Source organism: Jaculus jaculus, chromosome 1 (assembly GCF_020740685.1).
Source record: "Jaculus jaculus isolate mJacJac1 chromosome 1, mJacJac1.mat.Y.cur, whole genome shotgun sequence".
Lineage (NCBI taxonomy): Eukaryota > Metazoa > Chordata > Mammalia > Rodentia > Dipodidae > Jaculus > Jaculus jaculus.
Window position 1 is genome coordinate 289,083,732 of NC_059102.1, and position 6,049 is coordinate 289,089,780.

General features: G+C 39.0%; 1 non-coding gene across 1 annotated transcript; it reads right to left on the minus strand.

Annotated features, from left to right (window-relative positions):
- Positions 1-5,337: 5,337 nt before the first annotated feature.
- LOC123457842 lies at positions 5,338-5,470 on the minus strand. Its single transcript, XR_006635203.1, has one exon. It is a non-coding gene; the product is annotated as a small nucleolar RNA SNORA1 (small nucleolar RNA).
- Between the last annotated feature and the right edge of the window lie 579 nt (positions 5,471-6,049).

A 6,049-nucleotide genomic window follows, 5' to 3' on the forward strand; every position in this document is an offset into this window, starting at 1 on the left:
ACTTTTACTAAACAGTGAGGTGTATAGGAAATCGAAATGGCAGTGGAGAAGTAGAAGAGATCCAGAGCCCGCACAGGCCGGCAAAAGCGACCCAGGCAAGACCGCTGACCATGGCGGCAGCAGAGCACCAGAAAGCCGCCAGCCTCAGATCCAGCTGCAGGAAAAGCCAGGTGAGGGGAGCTTCTACTCAGACTGGAGCTTTCCCAACTCAAGAAACATGAAGGGAGAGCGGCAGTGACCAATGGAGAAGCAGATCACAAGGAAGAAGAACACATGGAACAGCTGTGGCTCCCTCCCCTCCCTCACCACCTGTGCCCAACTCCAGCAAACAGAGCAGCGGTTCCGGGACCTGGCCAGGCCAACATAAGCTGACAGTGGGACCAAAGCAGGAGCAGAGTCGGGCAGCAACATCAGCGGCTCCAGCACCAGCAGCAGTGGCCCCAGAAGTGGTAGGTCCAGTACCAGCAGCAGCAGCAGCAGCAGATCCAGCAGCAGCAGTGTAGGATACAACGGTGGCAGCTAAAGCAGCAGCAGCAGCAGTGGCAGCAGCAGTGGTGGACCCAGAAGAGGCGACAGACGCAGCAGCTGCAACTTTAGCAGCAGTGGCAACAGGCCCAGCAGTGGCAGCTTCAGGAGCAGCAGGTTCCAGTAGTGGGGGTGCCGATCTGCAGGGCCACAGTTGCCAGGCTCGGTTTGCCCCACAGGAAAAGCTACTTCCCAGCTTCAGAAATCAGAACAGCAGCCCAATGACCCAGCCAGCAACTTGACTGAGACCAAAATCATCCAGAAAGGTAACTGGGATTGCACAAGGGAAGGTTCTCACTTGGTCGCAAGCTGACCTGGATCCCTCAACAGACCAGAAATCTTAACCTATTTGTTGACAGAGGATCTGGTTGTTAGAATAACTACACTTGCATAAATAATCGGTGCTGGTTTTGATTGAATGTGTACAGTGTTTAGTTAAATTTTAAAATCTACCTGTATTTTATTCCACTCAGCCTACTTGAATTCTCCCATAGCAGGGAAACTCAACCCCTAGGAACACATTTGTAAATACTATGAGAGTCTTAAGAGCCACACATAACACCTAAGCTCCTACCCTCAATTGATACAGCTAAGAATACCCAACTAGCTAGAAAATCCAAGCATTAACTTAATCCAAGATGCAAAAATATATGCATTATGAAACAAGAAACACTAGAAAGCAAGACAATATAAATCCACCTGAAAGTATTAAAGAATCAGAAATGACCTTCATTGAGAATGAGTTAGAGGAAATGCCTGAGAAAGATTTCAAAAGAATGATTGTAAACATGTTCAAATAAGTCAAAGAACAAAACAAAGGAATCAAAGAAGAAATCAAAGAGGAAACCAAAGGAATCAAAGAGGAAATCAAAGAAGATGCAGGCCACCAATTTAATGAAATAAAGAAGGCAGTACTAGACATGAATAAGAAAATAGAAATAATAAAGAGAAACCAGTCAGAATTACTAGCAATGAAGAACACAGTTAATGAAATAAAACTCTGTAGAAAATCTCACCAGTAGAATGGATAAAGGAGAGGACGGAATATCTAAGCTAGAAGACCAGGTGGCAGATCTAAACAGTCCAACAAAGAGAAAGACAAACTAATAGAAAAGTATGAATGGGAATTTCAAGGTATTCGGGACACTATGAAAAGATCAAACATAAAAATTCAGGGCATAGTAGAAGGAGAAGAATTTCACTCAAAAGGCATAGTAGGTGTCTTCAACAAAATCATAGAAGAAAATTTCCCCCATGTTGGGAAAGAGGTGCCAATGCAGATACAGGAAGCATTTAGAACCCCAGCCAGACAAAACCTGGAAAGAACCTCTCCTCATCATATTATAATCAAACTACCAAACACACAAACCAAGGAAAAAATATTGAAAGCAGTTAGAGAGAAATATCAAGTTACCTACAAAAGCAAGCCCATCAGGATTATAGCAGATTATTCAACACAAACTTTAAAAGCCAGAGGGCTTGGAGTGATATATTCCAAGTTCTGCAAGATAACAACTGTCATCCAAGGTTACTTTATCCTGCAAAGCTATCCATTCAAATAGATGGAGAAATAAGGCCACTCCATGACAAAAGCAGGTCAAAGGAGTATTTGAAGGAAAAACAGCTCTACAGAAAATACTTGATAGGATCCTCCATGCTGAAGAAAAAGAAAAGCACACATATAAGAAACCCGGAAAAAAAAAGCAATATTCAAATACTAGTTAACATGAGAAAGCAAAGGTAGAACCCGAACCACAAAGAAAAAAAAAAAAAGGCAAAGATAAATACACACCTTTCAATAATATCTCTTAATATCAATGGCCTCAATGCCCCAACGAAAAGACATAGGTTTGCAGACTGGGTTAAAAAGCAGGATCCTGGGCTGGAGAGATGGCTTAGCAGTTAAGCGCTGGCCTGTGAAGCCTAAGGACCCCGGTTTGAGGCTCGGTTCCCCAGGTCCCACGTTAGCCAGATGCACAAGGGGGCGCACGCGTCTGGAGTTCGTTTGCAGAGGCTGGAAGCCCAGGCGCGCCCATTCTCTCTCTCTCCTTCTATCTGTCTTTCTCTCTGTGTCTGTCGCTCTCAAATAAATAAATGAAAAATTAAAAAAAAAAAAAAAGCAGGATCCTACAGTTTGTTGTCTCCAAGAAACTCAACTTTCTACAAAGGATAGACATTGTCTTAGGGTGAAAGGTTGGAAGACGGTGTTTCAAGCAAATGGGCCTAGAAAACAAGAAGGGGTTGCTATCCTAATATTAGACAAGGTAGAATTTAGTCCAGCGTTAGTCAAGAAAGATAAGGAAGGTCACCTTATATTGACTAAGGGCACACTCCAACAGGAGGACATTACAATCCTAAACATATATGCACCTAACATGGGGGCTCCCAAATTCGTCAAACAAACACTATTAGAACAAAGGTCACAGATAACACCAAACACAGTGGTGGTGGGTGACTTTAACACCCCACTCTCATCAATTGACAGGTCATCCCGGGAAAAAATAAACAGAGAGGCAACTGGACTAAATGAGGTCATAGAAGGAATGGACTTAACAGATATATACAGGACATTTCATCCAAAGGCTGCAGAATATACATTCTTTTCAGCAGAACATGGAACATCCTCTAAATTAGACCATATATTAGGACACAAAGCAAATCTTAACAAATTCAGGAAAATTGAAATAATTCCTTGCATTCTATCTGACCACAATGGAATTAAACTACAAATCAGTAGCAAGAAAGGCTATAGAGCATACACAAAATCATGGAAACTAAACAATACACTACTAAATGATGAATGGGTCAATGAAGAAATCAAAAAGGAAATCAAAAAATTTATAGAGTCAAATGATAATGAGAACACAACATACCAAAATCTCTAGGACACAATGAAGGCAGTTCTAAGAGGTAAATTTATAGCCTTAAGTGTCTATATTAAGAAATTAGAAAGGTCACAAGTAAATGACCTAATGCTTCACCTTAAAGCCTTGGAAAAAGAAGAACAAGGCAAACCAAAAATCAGTAGATGGGAAGAAATAATAAAGATTAGGGCAGAAATTAATGAAATAGAAACAAAAAGAACAATCCAAAGAATTAATGAAACAAAGAGTTGGTTCTTTGAAAGGATAAACAAGATTGATAAACCCTTAGCAAATCTGACCAAAAGAAAGATAGAAGAGACACAAATTAATAAAATCAGGGATGAAAAAGGTAACATCACAACAGATTCCAGAAATTCAAAAAATCATAGGGACATACTATAAAAGCATATACTCCACAAAGTATGAAAATCGGAAAGAAATGGACGATTTCCTTGATTTGTATGACCTACCTAAATTAAATCAAAATGAGATTAATTACTTAATAGACCTATAACAAACATGGAGATCTGAACAGTTATTGCTCAGGCAATAAAACCACAGATTAATCACTGGGACCTCATGAAATTACAAAGATTTTGCTCTGCAAAGGACACAGTGAAAAATGCAAAGAGGCAACCTACAGAATGTAAAAAATCTTCACCAGTTATATATCTGATAGAGGATTAATATCTAGGGTACACAAAATACTCAAAAGTTAAATAATAAGGAATCAAACAAGCCAATCAAAAAATGGGCTATGGAGCTTAATAGGGCATTGTCAAAGGAAGAAATATGAATGGCATATAAGCATTTAAAAAAATAGTCTACATCACTAGTCATCAGGGAAATGCAGATTAAAAGTACATTGAGATTCCATCTCTCTTCTGTCAGATTGGCCACCATCATGAAAACAAATGATCATAAATGTTGGTGGGGATGTGGAAAAAGAGGAACCCTTCTACACTGCTGGTGGCAATGCAATCTGGTCCAGCCATTATGGAAATCAGTGTGGAGGTTCCTAAAACAGCTAAAGATTGATCTACCATATGACCCAGCTATAGCACTCCTAGGCATATATCTGAAGGAATCATCTCATTTCCTTAGAAGTACGTGCTCAAGCATGTTTATTGCTGCTCAATTTATAATTTCTGGGAAATGGAACCAGCCTAGATGTCCCTCAACTGATGAGTGGATAATGAAGATGTGGCACATTTATACAATGGAATTCTACTCAGCGGTAAAGAAAAATGAAGTTATGAAACTTGCATAAAAATGGATGGATCTTGAAAGGATTATACTAAGTGAGGTAACCCAGGCCTGAAAGCCAAGCACCACATGTTCTCTCTCATATGTAGATCCTGGCTACAGATGATTGGGCTTCTGCGTGAGAAGGAAAATACTTAGTAGCAGAGGCCAGTAAGTTAAAAAGAAGATATAAAGGGAAGAGAAAGGAAGGGAGGAGGGTACTTAGTAGGTTGGTATTGTATATATGTAAATACAATGATTGAGATGTGGAGGTAATATGATAAAGAATGGAATTTCAAAGGGGAACGTGTGGCAGTGGGAGGGAGAGTATTTCCATGGGATTTTTTTTTATAATAATGGAAAATGTTAATAAAAATTATTTAAAAAAAGAAATTTGGGTGGTATATGCAGATTAGTATTTCTACAGATGTAGACAGTGTTCACATATTCTATAACAAAGTGTCCTCAATCCTGCAGTACCTCACAAACTAGCAAACTAGAGTATATTTTACTAAAAGCAGCACAATTCCCTAGAGAATGAGGCTTTAAAAATAATTTACGTCTTCCTCCCAGAATGGCACTTCTTTATCATAAGCTTCATGTCTGTAGAGGAAATAACAGGAATTGGATGAGAATACCATTTAGTTTATCCAAGCACAATTTCTGTAATGCCAGTTCTTTCTCTCTCTTTTCTTTTTTTCCACAATGTTACAGGTTTCACTGTCACCACTACGATGCCTTTTGTGTTATGGAAGCATGACCTGTGTTTCAGTTTAGCCACATTGAGCAATTCTGGACACTGACTAACACTGCCCCTTTTCATCTACAATGAGAGTTGTAATGCCAAATTTTAATTGAAAGATTTTTTTTTTCTTATTGTAAATCTATCAATGTGAGTTGCAATGACTTTCAAGGTTTGGAAGCCTGTTAATAAAACTTATTTGTAAGTTTTCATGACAATCAATTAGTTATATCAACAACTATTGAACATGACACATTTTTTAATGTCACACCTTTATTTATTTCCTTAAATCCCATCAAAAGGAGCATCTACTCTTCTAGAAATTTTATTAGTATATGTTAATGGTGAAATATAATGGGTTTTATCATTATATTTTCATGCATATATGTAATGTACTTTAACCACAGTCAAGCTCTTATTACCTGTAGTGATTCTCCTTATCTTCTCCTGCTGTTCCATTTTTTCCCTTCAAATAGTTACTTTTATTTAAATGAATTAATTAACTAATTAATTAATTTGAGAGAAGGGGTGGAAGATGCAGAGAGAGAGAGAGAGAGAGAGAGGGAGAGAGAATAGGTGTGTAGATGTGCCAGGGCCTCCAGCCACTGCAAACAAACAACAGACATATGCCACATTGTACTTCTGACTTATGTGGGTACTGGGAAATCAAACC